Consider the following 21,383-nt stretch of genomic DNA (forward strand, 5'->3'; position numbering starts at 1 on the left):
TAATAGTAGGAAGTTAAACTGCTGTAAGATGCAAGCCTGCCCAACTTTATGCTGTAAACATACTTAATACCTGAATATTTAAAAGACGATTGTGGGCAAATCAGTTTTACCTGCAAGACATAGTCTCACTGATTACTAAGTATGGCATTTTTTTGTATGGTGAGTTCTTGTTTTTAATTTTCACAGTAGCAATACACATGAAATATAACATCCAGTGCAGCCACAGTGTAGAACACATTTATTTTCTACAAGAAATAGTTATACCTAAAGGATGTTGGCCTACCATCTCCTGAAACTGTTACTTTTTAGTATAGCAATACACTTAAAATGGTCTTCATTTGATATTCTAACTTCTTGGACTAAATGTATGATTAAATTATTTAAATCTGGCAATGTAAAGCTAACAAAGAGGGTGTCTGACTCCTCCTCCTTCAGGTGAGCATTCAGGTATGACAGGTTTTCTTAACTTTGCAGAGTATATATACAGTACATATACCCACCCACCACATATCCAGCAAGTGTATGTGTACCTGAAAAACCTTATACAGAAGTGCCTTGACACCTTCCTTTCTGTTTACTGAAGGAAGGTCTTGCTAAGTTTACATTTGATCAACTCTAGGTAAGTGACTGCTGCTAAGTTTGAATAAAAAATGTTCTTGGCATTTTTATTTACATTTGCTATGAAACGTATTAAGTTCTTTCAATATTTAAGGCAGAAAGTGCTATAATAAGGAGACTATAAGCTTGTTTGGTATACAAAATTCAAAATGACTATTTTTATATCACTTTTCAGTAACTGATTTAATTGTTAATACATTCTCTACAACAGGAGAGTCAAATATCTCTTCATTTTTTAAATGCTCATTGCCTATTTTGTAGATTTTATTCAAATTTTTTATCATAAAATATTATAGTTACATTGAACTTCAGACAGGAATTTTGACTATATGATTAGTTAGTTTCATTTCTATGAGACGTTTCGTACTCACGGTCAGCGATACAAAGTCTTGAGAGATGAATCTGGTTTGGCTGATAAAAATCAATTTAAAGAATATCACTCATACTGCTCAACTTTAAAAACAATAAAGAAAACAAAAAGTCATAGTACGTCTGCAAGTTTCGTGTCTGCATTTCTAATCATTAGCTGTAGTCTTTTTTAAGCTGTTAGCACCTCTTTCTATATCACTGCAGTTCTCAGTAAGTGGTTATATCAGCCTGTTCCTCTGTGTCCTTTCCCAGTCCACTGCTGTATTTATCCTGGCATATGTAAGTAAAAGCATTCATATCTTCAAGCTTCTCTAGTGAGATCCCTATGACCTCTTCTTTTTCTAGGCTCCTTTGACAGGGAACTGAATACCTCTTTTTAGACTCTAAAACACCCTCATGTTGAGAGGTCAACAACTCTGTTTTTTGAATCTGGTCTTCTTCTTCAAGAGGAGAAAGTGTCATAGCTACATGGATCTAATAGCTACATGGATCTGCCACCTATCTATCAACAGTCCATTCATCACTGCTTCAGCCTACTTTGCATTGTTTGAGTTGTCAAGTATTACAAAGCCAAATCTCCTAGACTGCAAAGTTTCTTTATTTCAAATAATAATGACTTCTGAAAACTGACCATATTTGCAGAAGATTCTTGTTAAGCATTCGTCCTTCATGGTATAAACAAAGACACTTATGAAAAGTTTCTTTGCATCCCCACTTTGCTTTACACTACTACTGGCAAAACCCTTGTCCTCTGCATAAGCATTACCAGGGTAATCTTTGAGGTTTGTTTGTATTACACTATCTGAAATAATACTGTTGTTCTGAAAACATATGTTTTAGGCTTTTCCTGAGTGTTGCATTTTTTTCTATTGCCATGCTCTCTTCTACATTTCCCACAACCTTTGAGTTTGAATTAGAGATGGTGCTCTTTATTTTCATGTATCTCTTTCCAAAGGTTTGCTTTTTGTTACTCTTTATTTTATACATCTTTCAACATTTTTTTTATTATTTCATTAAATAACTCATTTTGTAATACTTAAAAATCTACAGCAACCAAGGAAGAAGTAAAAGTCCACAGTGGTAAAAAATACTGCAAACGATGAAAAGAAGACCCACTGGAGCCACCATGACCAGTTATATGCTTTTATTTAAAACACAGATAAGCACTTTTGAGCATTAGCTCTTCATCAGATCTAAAACACATTTAAAATAACCATATTTAAACAGTGGTTAACCAATTAGAGTTAATAGCACAGCCTATACCCCTTCAATAAGGGTATTAAAGGCATACAGCCATTAAACCCAAGTGTATGGTTAGCGTGTAACTCAGCTATCCATTGTAATTCAGCTAACTCAGTGCTTTGTATAATGCCCCCCCCCCCCCATACTCACTTGTTGGATATGCAACACCATAAATTGAAACTTGTGCTCTTTATTTATTTCTATATGTTGGTATAAAGCATTACTTCTCAAACATAATCTAATATCACTCATATGTTGCAATATAAGTTGTTTTAACATTCTTTTAGTTTTTCCAACATAGAAACTTTGGCATGATGTACACTCAGCTAAATAGTTCTGCTTTCTGCATGTAGCCTGGGTATATACCTCTTGCCTGACACAGGGTATACAAAAATGTTATTTACTTTAACATATTGACATACCTTACATTTTCTGCATTTAAAAGTTCCCAGTTTTGTCTTTTGTGCATTAGACTTGTTGGGAAGTATGTTCTTACATAAAATCTGTTTCAAAATCTGGCTTTTGGTATAAGTGAATATGGGGTGGGCACCTACTACTGCTTTTAATTTATTATCAGTGTGTAGAATCTTCCAGTTCTTTCTTATCACCTGGGAAATAACATCAGTATCACTATTACAATGTAAACTTATTCTTACAGATAAGTTATTATTCCATTTCTGTTCATTTACAATGGTACCATTATCTGTGTTACCTGCATTACATTCAAACCAAGGCTTGCCTTTATTCCTTCTCCAACCTTTCATCCTGGCTATTGTTATCGTAATTCTTTTTTGCTGGATAACCATGACTAGCAAACATCTGCTGCATATTATTTAACTAATTTTCATAAATATTGTCTTCAGTGCACAGTCTTTATACTCCATTCAGTACATTATCAAAAAAGTGCCTTGGGTGCATGCTATCAAATGTCAGCATATTATTTCTCCAGCACCTTTTCTTATGCATTCTTGTTTGCAGTTTGCCAGTCATATCTTTATAAATTTTAAAATCTAAAAAATCTATTGATTCAGTAGAATAACTAACAGTAAAACATAAAAAAAATCTGTTGTATTTTACAGATAATTAACAAATGACAATTGTTCAGTTGTACCACTCCATAAAATAAATATATCATCCACAGAATGGTGGTATACTTTCAAACTTGCCTTCCAAGCGCATGTGCTAGCTAGAACATGGGTAGTCTCCCACTGTGCCAATACCAAGTTGACATATGTGTTGGCACAGGGGGTACCCATGGCTACTCCATCTCTCTGCAAATAATACTGATCATAAACCATGAATAAGTTATTGCTCAATATCAATTCAAGAAAAGCACATATCTGCATAATGTTTTTGACCATCAAATACTGCATGAGATGAAATATCACAAGGCAAGCATGAGCTATCTATGGTGCCAGACATATAGCGCATTCAATTTCTTGCTAAAGTTCAGCTCAGAAAGCATTATGAATTTGCAAGATTTCCAGTTAACTTTTTATAGAAACTCCATACCTGCTTGGCATATACTTCAATTACAATTTTTAGTTAAGGAACAGCAGTCTGGTCAATGTTTCAGTGCTCTTTTGATTTTTTTTCAGCTTCCAACACAAGTATTTATTTCGGAATCCACACACCATTTGTTATATATAGGTAGCTGTAAAGATAACAGTGCTCTTTTTCACTCAGCTTATAAGCACCCTTTTAACCCATGCAGCATATAGTTTGCTTATTCCTGGCATAGATTTCTTACTTTGCAGCTATAATGAACATTTACATCAATTGGTGACATTGTTCCAGTATTTTTTACAGGTATCCTATTGATGGTTTCTGCTACCAGTTGCTTCTGCATGTATTCACATTACTGCATTCCTTTGGTTACAATACTTTGTAGTAGTTTAAGCTTCTTAGTTTAGAAATGCATTCTTAATAAACTGTTTCTTTTGGACAGTAATATCTAACTTCTGCAAGCTCTTTAAATAGGGTGCACACACATTTTCCTTGTATGGTACCACTGGGTCTTACACTCCCGAGTACAGTGTTTGAATACTGCTCATTTTCTGACAATACTTTTGCTTTTCTAATTTTCAGAGGCACACTGGAAAACCTGTTCTGAAAATTTCCATACTGCCCTGGTAGCAGACTGCTTGAATTTTGAACAGACACCCACTCAAATGAATTGAACATTTTTCCCTCTGCTATATGGCCAGATAGAGAGATAGATAGGCAGACAGATAATTCAGCTTCTTAGCGCATAATGAGTTTCAGTTAGACACAGACTTGTCCTATCCCCACCAACTAACCACAGACTCAGCTTATTATTCTCAGCAGACTTTTGCAGTAAGATTTTATTCCCCTTTCTCTCTCTCTCTCTCTCTCTCTCTCTCTCTCCTTCAATACATATTCTAAGCAGATGCAAGCCACGTTTCCTCATAAAATTAATGGTATAAAATAAAAGTCTGGTCAATACATGTATCTGTCAATGTGAAAGACTAAAGTAGCTTAGACACCAGCCTTTAGGTAATGCAATTTATTTTCTAAAATTAAAATTAAAGCCATGTTGTTCCAAGCAAAAGAAAGGGTTGTGGTTTAACTAAACCCTCAAATGCATTTATCTTCTTTTTCACCAGGTTAGTGTCAGTTTATCATTGTCCTCTTTTCAGGGAAGACCCCAAAATGGTATTCATACTAGCTGGGGGAAATTTTGTCATGGCAGGGGAAAAGAACCTTTCTATACTTTTTTTTCAATAAATGCTATAGAATCGTTTACATCTTCCCAAGCTACCATCATCTTAGGCAGATACAACCTTTGTTTAATGCCTCATCCAGAAAACAACACCTTCAGGAATGCAGCACCCCTCCCCCTTATTTTGTACGACATTCTGCAGTATTGGAAAAAGTAATCCAAGTACCTGGTGTGCAAATAGAACTGACAGCATTCTGCTCTTCCAGACCCAAAAGTCAGTTTGCTGCTTGTTGCATCACAGATACTTCAAACTTGGTCATTTAGGTGCTGGGGAAAAGGATCTGTTTGTAGTTCTGTCTACAGTCTTCTGAGAGGGATAAATTCCAACTTCCTTGTCCACAATTTATTTCACTGTGGTTGATTCTGTCTCCCTAAAGCTGCTGCTACTCTGGCTACAACGCCCCTTTTACAAAAGATAAGTAACCTCTCTCTCTCTTTTACGTTGGAGAAATTAGACTCACATTTACAGTTACAGGTACTATCTTAAGGCTTTGGCATTAGTAGGTCATAGGTTCATAGATGCTTTGAGTTGATATTACAAAGGATAATGTATGCAAAAACAAAGGATTTTCTAACTACCACAGAGGCATTGTGGTCAAAAGAAAGTCTGTTATCAAAATGCGTACCAAAGTCACTGAAGACTCTAAAATTTAAGTGGAATGTTATGTATATGGTAACCAGTAGTGATGCTACAGCTGTTAAAGGAAACAATGCTGCATTTCTTGGTGTTGGGGGTAAGCCCTGGATTAATATACCAACATTTTATTTGGTCTAGCCCTTGCAGGACAACTAGAGTATCGGGATGAAATTTGATAATTGATCCTAGTTTGCAATTGTCCACAAACTTAGTTAGATATAGTCTCATATTAGCTTTTATGATACAGAAATATATACTAAAGAGGAGGGGGACCCAGAATAGACCTTTGTGGGGCACCACTAATACGATATCTCTTTATAGAGCAAATACCCCAACCTTTACGCTATGGGTCCTGTCTGACAGACAATTACTAACCCTACAAACTATGTATGGGTTAATGCTGAGTTGTGACAGTTTGTCAATTATTCCACTAGACTGTCAAAGGCCATAGCAAGGCACATACAAGCAGTGTAGACAGCATGCCCCTTATCCATAGCCTCAATAATCATTTTAAAGAACTCAGCCAAGCTCAGCAGCCATGGGCTGCCTTTTACAAAGCTGAATATATATATTGTTTATCCAGGGACATAAGGTCATCTATATAACTGTCTATTAGATTACCTATGATATATTCTAGAGCCTTGCAAATAATATCAGTGAGATTAATAGGACTGTAATAAACATAGTCAGTAGGGAGATCACGTTTATGCAAGTGCACCATAGCTTCTATTCTCTATTATCTCAGGGATATAACAAGTGAAGAATTGATGGAGGGGGTTTTGCATGTGGGGTTTTATGCTTCTCATTGGGCATCCAGGAATATTGTCATGGAAGTGTTTTTGATTTTAGAAAGTGCTGTAAGTGCTTGCTCCATACTGATCTCAGGAGGAGGGATATGATTGGGATTGTAGGCAAAACAGAGTGGAATGAAGCTGGAAGTGATGTTGTCCACAAGAATATTAGCAATGTCTTTGGGTCAGAGAAGAAGGAACCTTTGAAGATAAGATCAGTACAGATTTGCAGGTTCCATTTAAGCTTTCCAATAAAGCTGAATAGTTGATTGCCCATTTCCTAATGGTAACTTACCAATTTTAAATCACTTTTATAATGATGAAGTGAATATCTTTTAGTGATGGTCAGGAGTTTTTTTCTTTCCTTTTATTATAGAGGTGATGTGGTAGCTCCAGCCTATTAATTTAGTTCTAAATATGCCAATATTCTTACACAGGATTAGTATGGATCCCTCATTGCCTCAATCCAAGAGGAAGTAAAATTCAGACCAGTAGGCAGGTGCAAGTTTTGCTGGGGAGCTTTACCATCTGAGATGACAATAAGATCAGCAAATATTAAATAACTTATTCTGGAGTAATCCCTAAATATAGAGGAGTTATTAGGGTCCTCAAAGCAGTTTTTATACACATGATTACAATAAGATAGTCATAGTTGACTAAGGAGATGGGAACAGATTAGGTGGTGAAACTAGGATGAATGTCTGTGAGATCAAGAAGATTAGCACCTGGTGTAAGTAGCAAGACACTATGGAGCAGAAATGGGTATGATGTTAGTATTACCTTATCATGGCTGAAATAAGCTAGTAGGATATCTAGGAGGTCTACTAAGCATAGGCAAGGATTTCTTTAATACTTCATCATGTTGTTGAAATAATGTTCCGATAATGCGGTAATGCACTTTGATTGTGGTACTGTTTCCTGACAGTAGTTATGATGGGGAGGTTGGCTTCCAAATTAAATAAATCAGTATACTGTAGGTGGAACCAGTATGTGTTAGAAAACCTGGGTTTGTAATAAAGTGTGTGCTAAAATTAGCCTCCTGCATTATCCTACAATGTGAGTTAGTATACAGTTTTTTTTATTATTATTTATTTATTTTTTGGTTAGGGTCTTAGGGAAATCAACTCAAAAACATGCATTTCAACTATTACCGCATTTCATTTAATTCATCATTCACATCCACTATTATTAAATTGCATTGCATTATTTCAGGAATAAAACACCGGTAGTTTACATCTTTAAATAGTTTGTTTACTGAATAGAAACCTCAACCCTTATATCTAACACAAACTTTAATGACAGAGACTCTTATTCATGATGCTTAACGTCATAATTAGTAATGAACAAATACTCATTCCTTCTTTAAGTTTAGTCTTTGTAGTTCCATTACTAAACTACAACCTACTCTTGGGATATCATCATCTCTTTCTCCTCTTGCTTTGAAACTGAATTTCATAGTCAGCTGTTACATCAACCTGTTGCTTAGGGTCTTTTCAAGGCCCACACCTGTATTTTTCTTAGCTTCCAGTAGTGAGATCTCCAACCTCTGCTATCAGTGGGCTGATGTCCTGTGTTTGTCTGCACTCAGAAGAAAATACAGATCTATATTAAATTGTCGAAGTTCTACAACTTCGAATCACTATACATCGAAAACTAGTGATTGAAGTTGCAGAACACTGAAAAATTAAATAAAAAAAAAAAAAAAAGAGGAAATAAAAGTAAAAGGTTTAAGCAAGGGAGACAAGCCCCCCTGCACCCCCCACACCCCACGCTACTTAAATATACCAACTCCGAGATCGCGCTACAGCATAGCAAAGGGAAATCTTCCCTTTCCGCACCATTCTCCGTTAAAGTGCGATCTCGGAGTTGGGGAGTGCAGGGGGGCTTGCCCCCCTTTTTAAAGCAGCTACTTTTGTTTTTTTTTTTTTTTTTTTTTATCAGATATTTGATGTTTCAGAACTTCAATCATATGGGGTCGACTATATGGTGTTCGAAGTTCTGAAACTTTGATTATCTGATATAGACCCAAAAATATATACTTTTCCAAGGGCTCTAAATTATTTTGTTTGGATATGAGGTGAGAATCGAATAAAATGTAGATTGTCTTCCAGTACTTTTGTTAAGCCTAGTGGGAGAACTGATGGCCACCAGCAACTACCAGCCAGACACCATTATTGACCAGCTTCATACATTTGCTATAAGGCAGCAAAATGATATTCGCAAACAACCACAATACAAGCAGGCCTTCTTCCCTGGTGTTTTTGTTAAGCTTAGTTGGGTCACTGATGGGGAAATATTATCAGTGTTATTATTAGTTGATGGTGCTGTTGTAGCTGTTTGACTAGGGTTCTGCACTCACATTAAATCATGTCTGAAACAGACTGGAGAGATTGGAGTTAATCAGCACTATGCTTAACACATTCATGGTTATTTATTTATCAATTGATTGATAGAGTGATTGTATCTATTTCTTTCCTTACTTCCATACTTACTTTTGTTCATCATGTTTGCCCCTGTAGGTTTGTAGTACATTTTCAACTGAGACCTGAGGTGGTATTTATACATATGAGGATATTTCTGCAGGGCATTAGGGAAACTCCCCTACTCTATTTCTGTTCCACAGGCTGAGAAAAGATGGCTGCTCAGAAGTGACATGGATGTACTGATAGTGTTTCCATGCTTTGCCTTCCAATATTTCATATAAACAGTGGCTACTGACATAAAGGATTATGATCAGATTTTTAATCCTAACTAAATTATTATAATGTGCTGGACAAATGAGTACGAAGATGTTCACCTTGAGAATGTAGTTTAATAAAATTCAAGAGATAAATGTAGGTGTCTCTTCAGAGAACATAAATAAACTTGACTTTGACTGGAGAACTGCAAAAGTATGTGGTGTCTTTGCTTGTTTCATGTGTTAGCAGTTACAGAGAGAGAGAGAGAGAGAGAGAGAGAGAGAGAGAGAATGATAGGTGATGTAACTGTTTCACAGCTTTGAAAGATAAAAGGTACTTTGTGCTGCCTCTTGAGTATTTGTCATAGCACAATTCAGTTTTATCATGCTGCCTTTCTTTTGTCATGGTTCTTTCTGAACTATTGAAAGAAAACATGATTAAGTGATTCTGGACTGGTGGCACCTGGCATGAGAAAGATAGGTCTTCCCCATTGGACAACTCTTAGCAGCACTTGGAAGGGAATTATATAGTGTTGGGATGCAATGAAACTTCATGATGCTTTGAGAAATTATGATGAAATAATACATAATAACTGTGTTATATGGATTTTAGCTACTTCAGTGTGCTACATAACAGTGAGGAAAAAAATAAGAAAAAAATGAAGAAACTGTAGAATAACATAGCTGAGGAATCATAAACATGGTGTCTGCTGTTGCAGCAATTCTAGCATTATATACATAGTATGCATGATAAGCCTCAATGCTTATTAACTATGCATATGGCCAGGACATGGTGTGTGATGAGTAGCTCACCTTTGCAGCTACAGCACTGACCTGCATACAGATCATGTTAAATCACCTCTTAGTCAGATCTCAGTATGAGCATTGGATGTAAACACTGATGGAGGTCTACCTCTGGTAGTCATCACAAGTTCATAAACACATACAGGAAAACAACAATGCTAATGTTGGTGCTATGTACAGCAATATACATGTAGAAAAATGTTCCATGACATAGAATATTTTTATGGATGGCTACGGGTGGAGCAGAGGTTTGACTATATCAACAGTAACCATAAAGAAGAACACATGAGTGCACAGGGAGATGCCTTGTAGCTCCACAACTCAGTAAACTTTTGAATACATCACCATGGCTTAACACAAGAAAAATTATGCAAGCCAAACCAGCCTGTGTAGGAGAAAAAAACACCACAGCTCATGGGAGAAGGTGGTATAACAACAGATAAGTGTATGATAATCTGAAAGTTAGACATGAGAAGTAGGATACACTAAAGTATCTATGATGGACTGACCTGCGCCGGTCTTGACAATATTAGATTTTGAACAGTATGAATGTGAGAAAAAAATGAAACTGATATGCCGAGGAGAGTCAACCCAAAAAGGCAGTACATACATCAGTATAGCCATATTTCCCTAGCAGGGGAGGCACTGAAGCAGCCAGACTAAAAAGGGTTCATAAGGCTCACATATCTGGAAAATGTAGCACATCTGCAGACTGCAAACTGAGCATTGTAAAACAATATAAAACCTAGTAAATTTAGCCCCACAGGCAGTGAAATATCAGAGAAGGAGCAATTTCATACTTACAATGAGTTATCAAATGAGATATAATAAAAGCTTTAGATATATTTGTACTTCAGGCTGGCTTTTTAACTTCTTAACTCAACAATGTTTCATGAATCCATAAATAGATTTGTTTAGAAAGTACCAAACTCCCGAAAAAAATGTACATATTGATGACAGGAATGTTTCATTTTTGGGTAATAAAACACATGATAGCAAGAAAAGAGAAATATATCTGAATGCTGAACCCATGCTATTGTCTTTCATTGCCCCAAAACACAGCATAAACAAGGTATGCCACAAAAGCACCTTAGATGAAAGGTGTTAAAAATGTTACAAGGCAGTAGAATACAGTTTCAGACTGAAAGCTAAATTGCAAAGCAAGATACCGCCTTCAGTTGATTAGAACCCATCATCAAGAGCACTGACAATACATGCAGCAGTTCATGACTATAATGAGCCTTGGGAGCTATTGCAGTAAAACTATTAACCTTACCATATTTTACAATTAGTGATGCACATCAAAGTTCAGCTCAGTTGCAGGACCAATGGCAAAACTGTTAGTGCAAGATTTTTTTTTTTTTTTACCATAGGATATGGAGTACAGGTCTCTGTGGTTATATATGGCATTAGCATTATTCTCTGCCAGCTGTCACATGGTATATGACTGCCCAGAGATGATTTGTTTTATAAGCCCTTTATGGACTTGTCTGTGTTGTTGCTATCTATTTTTTTTACCAGACTAAACAATGGAAGTGAGAGCACAGGACAGATAAAAACAGGAAGCAAGCAAAGAGCAGAACCCAAGGTAAGCCAATAAGGAATGAACTGGATTAAGAGCCCATCTTCTTAGCTCAACAATGCTAAACAAGTCAGTCTTTCATTTGAAAGGAAAGTGCCAAACTACTTAACAAAATCTGCACAATGATGATAGGAATGCTTCTGGGGAACAGAACACATGCATATATGTATTTGAACCTATTACTTTTTAAGTCAATAATGTCTGAACCAGACCATTAGCCAGCATGCCAGTAAATCATTCCTAGAAAAGGTGTAGGTATAATATATTTCTGGACAGTGGAGCACATTATATGGAGAAAAGAGAACTACAATTAAATGCATCTGAATCCATGATTTTGCTACTCAGTAATCGCAGAACCAGAACATTAGTCAGGCATAGTGACAGAAGCAATCTTAGTAAAGGTGTCAGAAAAAAAATGCAATGCATGAGAATGGAAAACAGCTGTATGATGAAAACAGAATATTATAAACAACATATCACGTTTAGGGGAATAGAACCCTGCACCTAGTACACTGAGAATAGACTTATCACATCATGAATGTACTGAACCATGGAAGCTATTACAGGAACATTATTAACTTTACCATATTTCAGAATTGATTAGTGACACACACTATGTTCGGCTCAGTTTCACAACAGATGGCAATATCATTTGTGTATGTTAACAGTTTTTCTTCATTTTTACCATAAGGTAAGAAGTGTCATTTCCCTGTGGTTTTATATTGTTCATAAGTAAGTACTTGGCTATCTGCCCGAGGGCCAAAGTAAGCCTAGCCAAGAGTGTATTGGCTTTTGCCACCCATGTAGTGTTAAATTCCTGCCCCTTTGTCAAGCAGAGCCCCAGACATGATCCCAGAGGTGAATTTCCTATCACCCATCCACTTATCAGATTTTTCTTGAAAAGTGCTAATGATGAGCTCTGCTTGATGTAGATGGGAATTTTGTTCCAGAGAAAGGGAAGTCTCTGGGACAAGAATCTAACCCTCCAGCATGTCCTATGTATTGTTGTGGTGAGGTTTAGGTCCCTAGACCGTGTAGCTCTGGGAGATTGGGATTTTTTAAGTGGACCATGTCCATCCATCCCGGGTTTGACACAGCTTTGTATGTCAGACAGAGATCTCCTCGATGTAAGTGGTATGCGACCGAGTAGAGTTGGAGTTTCTTGAGCCAGTTGGCATAGAGCAACTGTTTGAGGCCAGCAGTTCTCTTGGTGAGGTACTTTTGGGGACTCTCCAGTTGTTGTAGGTGTCTTGTGAGGTACATCCCAAATGGGGCATTGTATTCAATGAAGGGTCTGATAAGTGATGAGTAGAGGGGGATGATGACTTCCGTTTTTCTAGATGTGAACCATTTTGTGATTAGGTGGGTCACGTAGAAAGATTTTCTGACCACTGTGGCAATGTGGTTATCAAAGGAAAGGTTACTATCCACTTGGGTCCCAAGGTCTCTTATCACACTTTCTGTGTTAGGTGAACTTCCCCCTATTTGGTAATTCATGGGTATCGTGTTTTTACCAAAGGGGAGAACAATGCACTTTTTAGCATTTAGCTTGAGGCTATGATTTTGGCACCCGGTATCTGTTACAGTGAGGCCATTTTGCAGGATGCCTACATCAGCAGGGGAATTAATAATGGCACCCAGTTTGCAGTCATCTGTGATCTTGGCTAGCCGTAGACCCTCAATGTTCACTTGCACTTCAGAGAAGTATATACTGAACAGGAGACTTCCCAGGACTGAACCCTGGGACAATCCATTTGTCACTGGTTTGGAGTCGGATCTGGACTCTGCAACTCTCACTGTGTGGGTTATGTCCATGAGCCAGTTGGCTACCTATCTCATGATGTAAGGGTTTATGTTAAGGTTGATGAGTTTATCTATGATTCCTGAATGGGGGATAGTGTTGAAGGCTTTAGCAAGGTCCAGGTAGGCTGTGTGGACCACCTTGCCCTCGTCTATGGCCTTGGTAACTGATTCAAAAAAAGTCTACCAGGTTTAGGAGACATGACCTACCCTTCACAAATCTGAATTGGGTAGCATCCAAAGTTTGGAGGTTACCAATGTCTTTGTTTATGAGTTCCATGATGATATGCTCCATGGCCTTGCAGACCAGTCTTGTCAGGCTAATAGGCTGATAGTTCCCGGGGTCTGTGGTGGCTCCTCCTATGTGAAGTGGGATAACCATTGCTGTGCACCATTCAGTAGGCAAATAGCCTGCGGTGAGGCTGTGATTAAACATGGAGTTTAGGTGGGGGGCTAGTTCATTTTGGCGTTCATGTAAGACGCAGTCTGGGATGTTGTCTGGTTCCATGGATGCTGTGTTTTTGGCTTTAGAGAGTGCTGTTTTTACCTGCGTGTTTGTGATTGATAGGGATCTACAATCATCTGGTATAGATATAGGCCCATTGGGGAGCGAGGAGGAGTAAAGTTTGCATTGAACCTATCTGCCAAGATGTTGGCAATATCAGTTGGCTCTGTATATTTTGCGCCATTCTGTTGTAGCTTGGTGCAGATCTGGGTGTTGCCATGGAGATTCTTGACATAGCTAAAGAATGCCTTGTGGTTGTCTTCGGAATCCGTGGAAATTTTTCTTTCAAAATTAGCTTTGGAGGATTTTATGAGAGATCTTAGTTTCTTACTGAGACCTGTCAATGAGTTCCTCCACTCCTGGATTTTTATTCTCTTTTGCAACAGTTTCTTCCTTCTGTTGTAGAGTTTGTTAATGGCAGGGGACCACCAGATCGGCTTCCTTTTTTTGGAGGATAGCGTCTTGGTTTTGTTGGGGATAGCACAATCCATGCACTCATGCAGGTGCTTGTAGAGTGCATTTGTGTAGGATTCAGCAATCGTGACTGTATTGATTGTGTTATCCATCTGCAGGGGCATTGAGAAGTTAGCCACCTCAGTTTTGAATAGCATGAAGTTCGCTTTGTAGAAATGTTTACGGCGGTTTCCTTGTGTGGAGGAGGGGTCAGGATGTGGATATCTAGGGTGATTAGTTTATGGTCTGATCTAACAAGCAAGGATTTGTTGGTAATGACTAGGTCCAGAATATTGTTGCCCCTGGTGGGGGTTTTACAAGTTGATCCAGGGCATTAGAGCTTATAAATTCCAGGAATCATTGAGCAAGGGGATTAGTGCAAGAGTAGTTTTCCCAGTTTATGTTAGGGTAGTTGAAATTGCCCATTATTATGGTATTTGGTCGGACCCTCATTTTTTCCAGTCTCCCCAGGAATGAGGAGTAAGCATCCTGGGTCATGGTGAGGGATCTATAACAAGCTACAATTTGGAATGCATTTTTGCCTTGGGTTAGTTGCACTTGGATGATCTCAGAGGCATCGTATTTTGCAACTTGCCTGGAGGTGTGGATGTCCTTGATGAATATGGACACACCTCAGCCCTTCATGTTTCAGTCCGGGTTTTGTGGCCGAAACATATGGTATGAATTATAGCCTGGTAGTGCTGGGGTGGCCTCATGAGCCTTGAACCAGGTCTCAGTTACTGCACAGATATTGATGTTCTCCATTTTGAGACGTGCCTTGAGTGAGTGCATTTTGAGGTTTAGACTCCTAGCATTGAGCAGCATTGCCCTCAGTTTTTTTTCACCTGTAGCACTTATGGTGGTGGGTTTGTCTTTTGACCCTTGCCTAAAAAAGTCACTATGGGGGTGGCAAGAGCCTTGGCCAATATCCTGAATTCCAGGGGTGACAGGTGCAGGCCATCTCTAAGCATTGTGGTCTGTCAAGCATAACATCCCAGGCAGACAGATATTGGATCCCGTTTGAATGACACCAGAAGCATAGCCAATTGATAAAGTTGATCATCTTATCCTTGAACTGTGATATAATTCTTTGTGAAGGCAGGATGCTACTCAGGCTAGGGTCATACCTGCTTGGGCTACAAGATCGGAGAGCTCTTCCATGTCTCTTTTCATGTAGTCCAGGGAGGTACGTCTCTGGTCATTTACACCAACATGGACAATGAGAGAGTCATATTTGTACTTGCCTTGTAGTGACTCGAGTGCATGCATTATGTGGCAGATTCTGGCATCTGACAAGCAGCTGACAGTAAACTTCTCTTTGTCCGGCCTGGTGAGTAGGACTTCAGTGTGCCTGACTATAGCGTCACCTATCACTAGTGTGTTGGGTATGTTGTTTTGCCTTATGGGCTGTGGTTGTGTGGCACACTGGATTTGTGGGCTATGTGTTCTTTGGGGTGTGTTGGTGGGAGGAGGTTGCTTGTGTGTCTGCTTTGGAGGTCTCTGTTGCCTAGGCAGATTTAGGTTTTTATTCAGAGCCTCCATATATGTCTTGGTGTTACTATGTTTGGGTTTTAGAGGTGTTGGTTTAGTTGGTCTATGTAAAGTGAGTGGGACGCTGCTAGTTATTACCTTCTCCTCTTGACTGTCTGTTCCAGTCTTGGTTGGAGAGAGCTTTTCCTCTAGTTTGGCTGTATAAGTGCATCTCTCGCAAGTGTTAGTGTTTGGTGGTAGGAGGAGAGGGTTGTCTGTGTACATGAGGCAGTTGTAACATTGCCTCAAGATGCCCAGGTTCATCAGGTAAGCTGGAGTGTACACCAGGAGCTGTCTCTTGGATATGCCCGAGTAAGTAATAAAAACTGTTTGCTTTTGTTAAGTAGGAAGTAGTTCTCAAGTAGGGAAGTATATAGACTATTCCCTCCTGGCAGATGCGGGGGTTGAGTGCTGGGGTTATTTAGTGATACAGCAGATTTAGAACAACTGCTGGGCTAAAAGGTGCGGGTCTGAGTGCTTAGGCTGAAAGACTGACTAGTTATAAGGGAAAAACTGAAGAGCAGACTTTGTGGAGCCGGGGAGGGAAAAACTGAAGAGCAGACTTTGTGGAGCCGGGGATAGTTAATCCTATTTAACCGGCACTGTGCGGTGTGCAAAACCATGCAAATGCGGGTTTTTATAGCAGAAATATGAAAGAGATAGAAATTAGCCCAAAATGGCCAATAAACTACAAATTATGAGATGAAAATTACTCCTACAGAGACAGATAGGCTGCTCAAAGCTCCCCATTCTCACTGGTGAACAGAGAAACTTTCTTCTATCCAAGTAGCGTATGGGCAACACAGAAACTGGTTCAGCAAACTCTGAAAACTGGACTCTACTAGCTTCAGAAAGGCAGGAAAACAAGTGTAGAATAGGTTATTTTTTTTTTTTTTTTTACTTTTTTTAAAAAGTCAAGGCAAATAAAACAAAATAATCACTTTAAAGCACAGTAAAAGGTTATTGCACTTGAGCATGTAGCCTACAATAGTTAAAAAAGTTTAAATGCTCACAGAAATTATTTTAAAAGTGAAAACAATAAGTACGTACAATAAACAGCTAAAATAGGCTTTTAGTGTCAAATAAACACTAGAAACTGGGTGTTTAGGTGAAATTAGCAATATATAGCAAGAAACAAACCAAAAAATTACTTAAATCAAACCAAAGTCTCTGTTTTCTCCTTCTGCTGCTGTAGGAGTCTGCAGGTCACCTGGACAGGTTCTTGCTGAGCTGATACATTGACATTTCACTCTGCAAACTGTTACACAACAAATGACAGCAGAAAAATTATTTTATTTATAAGCACTTTTTGGGCATGGTTTTGGTGTATTTATCTATTCCATAACAAGATAAACATATGAAATGGAAGTGTAGGATAGGGATGAGAAAGGAAACAATGCAGAGGCTAAAACACAGATCATAGAGACCCCTAAGTCTGCTATTAAGTTGTAGAAAAATAATGGAGAAGGAAATAGTGGATGAGTTATTGTCAGAATTGGAAAGGATGGGATCTGAAACCATATATCAGCATGCATATGTTGAAAATGTATCTATTACCACCTGTAACATGATGTTCTATAACAGTATAATAACAGCTATGAATGAAACATTGTGCTATGATGTAATTTATGTAGATTTAACTTCAGTATTTGACATGGTCATACAGAAAACACTGATCAATAAATTAGAACAACTAGGTGTTGATATACTCTTGATAAGATGGATAGCTGCATGGTTTACAAATAGGACATGGCAAGTATCATACAGCAATTAGACAGTTGAAATTCTTGGCTATAGTCAAGGTGTTTCACACAGCTCTGTCCTAGGCCCTTACTTGTTTAGATTGTATCTTTCAGATCTTTTTCATCTGAAATGTTCTACAGTCTTTATGCAGATGACTTGAAATTGGGAAAACTGATTACATATGTTAGAGATAAGGCATGTTTGCAAAAAACTTGAATAACTTGACCACTTGGGCACAGGAGAATAATATGCTGATAAATACATCAAAAACTAAGCGCACGACATTTGGAAAACATAAACTGAAAGGTGAATATTTAATACAGCTCATAGTGAATTAAACTGTAGATTCATTTAAGGACCTGGGTATATGGGTAGATCCAGTTTTTATTTTTTCTAATCCTATCAACCAATTGATTAATGATAATAGTAGAATTACTGGGTGTATAAAAAGATTTATAAAGTTTAGGAAATTAGAAATGATGAAGTTATTGCTTGTTAATTACATTAGACCCAAATAGTAGACCCAAACATGAATATATACAATAGTAACAATATGGAAACCTTGTAAGAAATCAAGCATGAGAAAACTGGAAAGAGTACAGCAGAAATATGGAAAATGCATCCATGAATGTGAAAATCTAAGTTATTATGAACGACTAAAATATTTGAACCTGTACAGTGCCTTATACAGATATTTAAGAGATTTTATTCAAGTATATAGGGCAGGTAGAGATAACTACCTCTGGGAATGTTTGAGGTTATCAAAAACAGTAGAAGATTCAGGTCTATGTTATAACAGTGAACAATCAAAAGATTGAATGCTGTTATATCGAACCCAAAACAGCGAAAACATAAATGAGCAAACTACCAGAACAGTGATTTTTTTCCCAAAAAAACACACTGAACACACTGTGCCCCCACAACCCCTACTTAAATATACCAAATACGAGATCACATTACAGTGCCGAAAATGGCAACGTGATGAAAGCAGCCAAGTGACTTCTTTCCCAGGGAAAGAATTTGCTCACAAGCGGCTTCATCATTTTGCATTTTCGACATTTACAGATCGACCAAGATGCATTTGACAGAATGCATCTTTGGTCTTTTGACAGGAACGCGAAGATTCTGTAGGAGTGAGAAGTGTGCTAACTGGTTCTCTGAGAGAGCAGCTGATGCTGGAATAGAGTACCTAAGTATATTAAAGCAAGCACTAGTTTAGGTATTTTTAAGGACAGCCTGGACATTTAATATGGCAGCAACAGTTTTGGTATATTGGCAGGTTAAAATAGTATTAATTCCCATGCTTGAAATTTTTGCATGTTATGTATTTATGCATTTAACTCAAGGTAAGAAATGAGCAGCATGGATGTGGGATCGGACAATACCTCTCAACCTCTAAGCTGAAGAATCCTGTAGCCTTAGCATAATGGTTGTAATTATTTGATGATTGAAAACCGTAATTCTGTGTCCAGAAACTGTACATTTATGATGAACTATTACAGCCAATAATGTGTACCCTTGTCAAATAGCTGGGAAGTCCAGAGGTATGCATGGAACTATTCTGTTGTGAGATGCTGCATTTATATTTTTGGAGAAGGAAATGTTGATGAAGGAAGTCAGGGACTCATGAGGTGCATAGGAAGGGGAGGCTAGGTAACAGGGGAGAGACACACATGACTGACATGGAGTGTGGTAACATGGTGAGGAAGGAGGAAGGGGGAGGGCAGTAGTGAAGGTGACATCAAACAAATAGATGGAAGACGATTGTGAGGGGAGGATTGTACATAGCAATGGGCATAGTGACAATAGGGAGGGGAACACAGGGTTGGGATAGTCTGGACATTTGAGGATGTATTCTCTGCCAGCTTAGACCTAGTGGGAGACTACTCTTCAGCCTGGGGATCATCTCCTGCCTCAGAAGGTGGCAATAGCACTGAGCAGGGTTATGACTCAATGAGTCACCAGATCATGATGTCCATACAATCACTGCAGGAATCCAACAGACATTATTTTCTCACCTCCAAAGATGTCAGTAAAAATGGCAGGTAACTGGTACCCAAATGATTTCTCGCATATTTTAGACTCGGCACAATGACGGTCACTTCGATTGTGAGATGGATGCTGAGATATTACAATATACACACTGTATTACTATGGTTCTAATGGCACTCTGAGGTGTAAAACATACCAGTCCTCCATCCCTCTCTTTGCTGCTGAGAATACCAGCTCTATAGCAGCTCCATCTTCAGATGGTTAATTATCAGATGACAGATCTCTGGGTCCTAATCTGTTATAGGCACCTTGGGTACATGGAACTGCCCACAGGTGCTATGGCATGTACACAACATCATGCATAATTTTCCATGATATTTATTAGGTTTGCACATCATGCAGATTGAGCTACTCAGAAACAATAATATCATGAATCATAATTAATACAAACTTTGTGCCCCCAGTGGCATATATGTGCAACAAGAAGCACAGATAATCAGTCTGCTACCAAAGAAAACAACTACAATGTGAATGGTGTTTGAATCCTGTGAGTTGCTGCAACAGCTTGCTGCCAAAGGGGTACCTGCTTGCATAAATATCAGTGGTACTTTTTAGAACTTCTTCTTCTTTTGGCTTTTCCCAGTTGAAGGTCGCCACAGCGGAACTCTGGTCCGCTAATGATTGGCAGTAGATTTTTTACGGGTGCTGAGGTACTTTTTAGACCTAATATTTTTTTATTTACAGGCAGCTTTTTGTTTACTAATTGTTATAAGGCCTAGACATGGTGTCAGTTCATCAGTGTTTCTACATGTATTGCCAAAACTCTCTTAAGGGTGCACATCAAGTATAATGACCATAGTAGCATGCAGACTTGTTAGAGTAGCATGTACCATCAATACTGTGCCTTACACCATTGCACTGTTAAGTGCCTTACACGTACGTGATTAGCAAAAACCTTTGCACCACTTGTATTGTAATGCACATGGGCTTATTCAGTTATGTGTTTGCTAACTTGCACTCATGGGCTGTTCTTGTTTTTTTTTTTTGTTTTTTGTTTGAAGGGGGGGGGGAGTTGTGTGCTTAGGACAAAATAATGCCTGATATTCAAAACAAGATTATTCTGTGCATACATGTATGTTAGTGTGAGACCCAACCATAGCAGATGTCCTATTAGTATAGTAGTACTATTAGGATTTATAAGACCCACTTAAGACCACAGGTATTAATTTCACCTTTTTCTTTACCAATAGAACTATGTCTTAAAAACAGGCACAGAAAACCAACCCCCCCCCACAAGCCAGAGTTTATGGAGTGTGAAAATGAAGTGATATTAAAGGCCATCTGCCTCCATGGTAGATGGCTCTTTGCAGTGCATTCCATCGTCCAGGTCTTCCATGACCATGTCTGACAAAATTGTCAACAATGTTAATTCCTTGGGGAATAAGGATCATTAATTACAATATGATTCACTGTAGGACAACTGATATTATCAGTGCTGCCACCCACAGAGCAGAGTTTGTGGCATGAAATGGAGGGCAACAAGTGGTAGGCCATCTACTGAACCACCCCTTATGGTGACAAAGGAGCTGTTGGCCTCCCTTAAATGTAATAGCACCTACATGGTGTTCCACAGTCCAGTGCTGAATGTTGGAGCACAGCTGAATATGCCCCAGAGAATTTCAACTGATGATACCCCAGATATGCAGTCCTAATATCTCTATCTGCCCCAATTTTAACCTTTCACGTTATAATTTATAATACCAGTCTCACTTCTGGAATATAGTTATACATGGCATCCAGCTGGAACATCCATCTGCATAAGGCATGGGCAGAGTTATAACTCAATATCATACTTTTTAGTTTTAAGAATATCACTTGCATGCATAATTATGGTACT

General features: G+C 38.3%; 1 long non-coding RNA gene across 1 annotated transcript in view; it reads left to right on the plus strand.

Moving 5' to 3' along the window:
* The first annotated feature begins 515 nt into the window (after positions 1-515).
* The window catches only part of LOC122794812, a 191,478-nt gene continuing 170,610 nt past the window's right edge, over positions 516-21,383 (plus strand). The window contains exon 1 of the long non-coding RNA XR_006363711.1: positions 516-619. This is a non-coding gene — a long non-coding RNA (uncharacterized LOC122794812). The remainder of the gene's footprint in view (positions 620-21,383) is intronic.

This window comes from Protopterus annectens, chromosome 2.part1 (genome assembly GCF_019279795.1).
Source record: "Protopterus annectens isolate FY-2018-M chromosome 2.part1, PAN1.0, whole genome shotgun sequence".
NCBI lineage: Eukaryota > Metazoa > Chordata > Ceratodontiformes > Protopteridae > Protopterus > Protopterus annectens.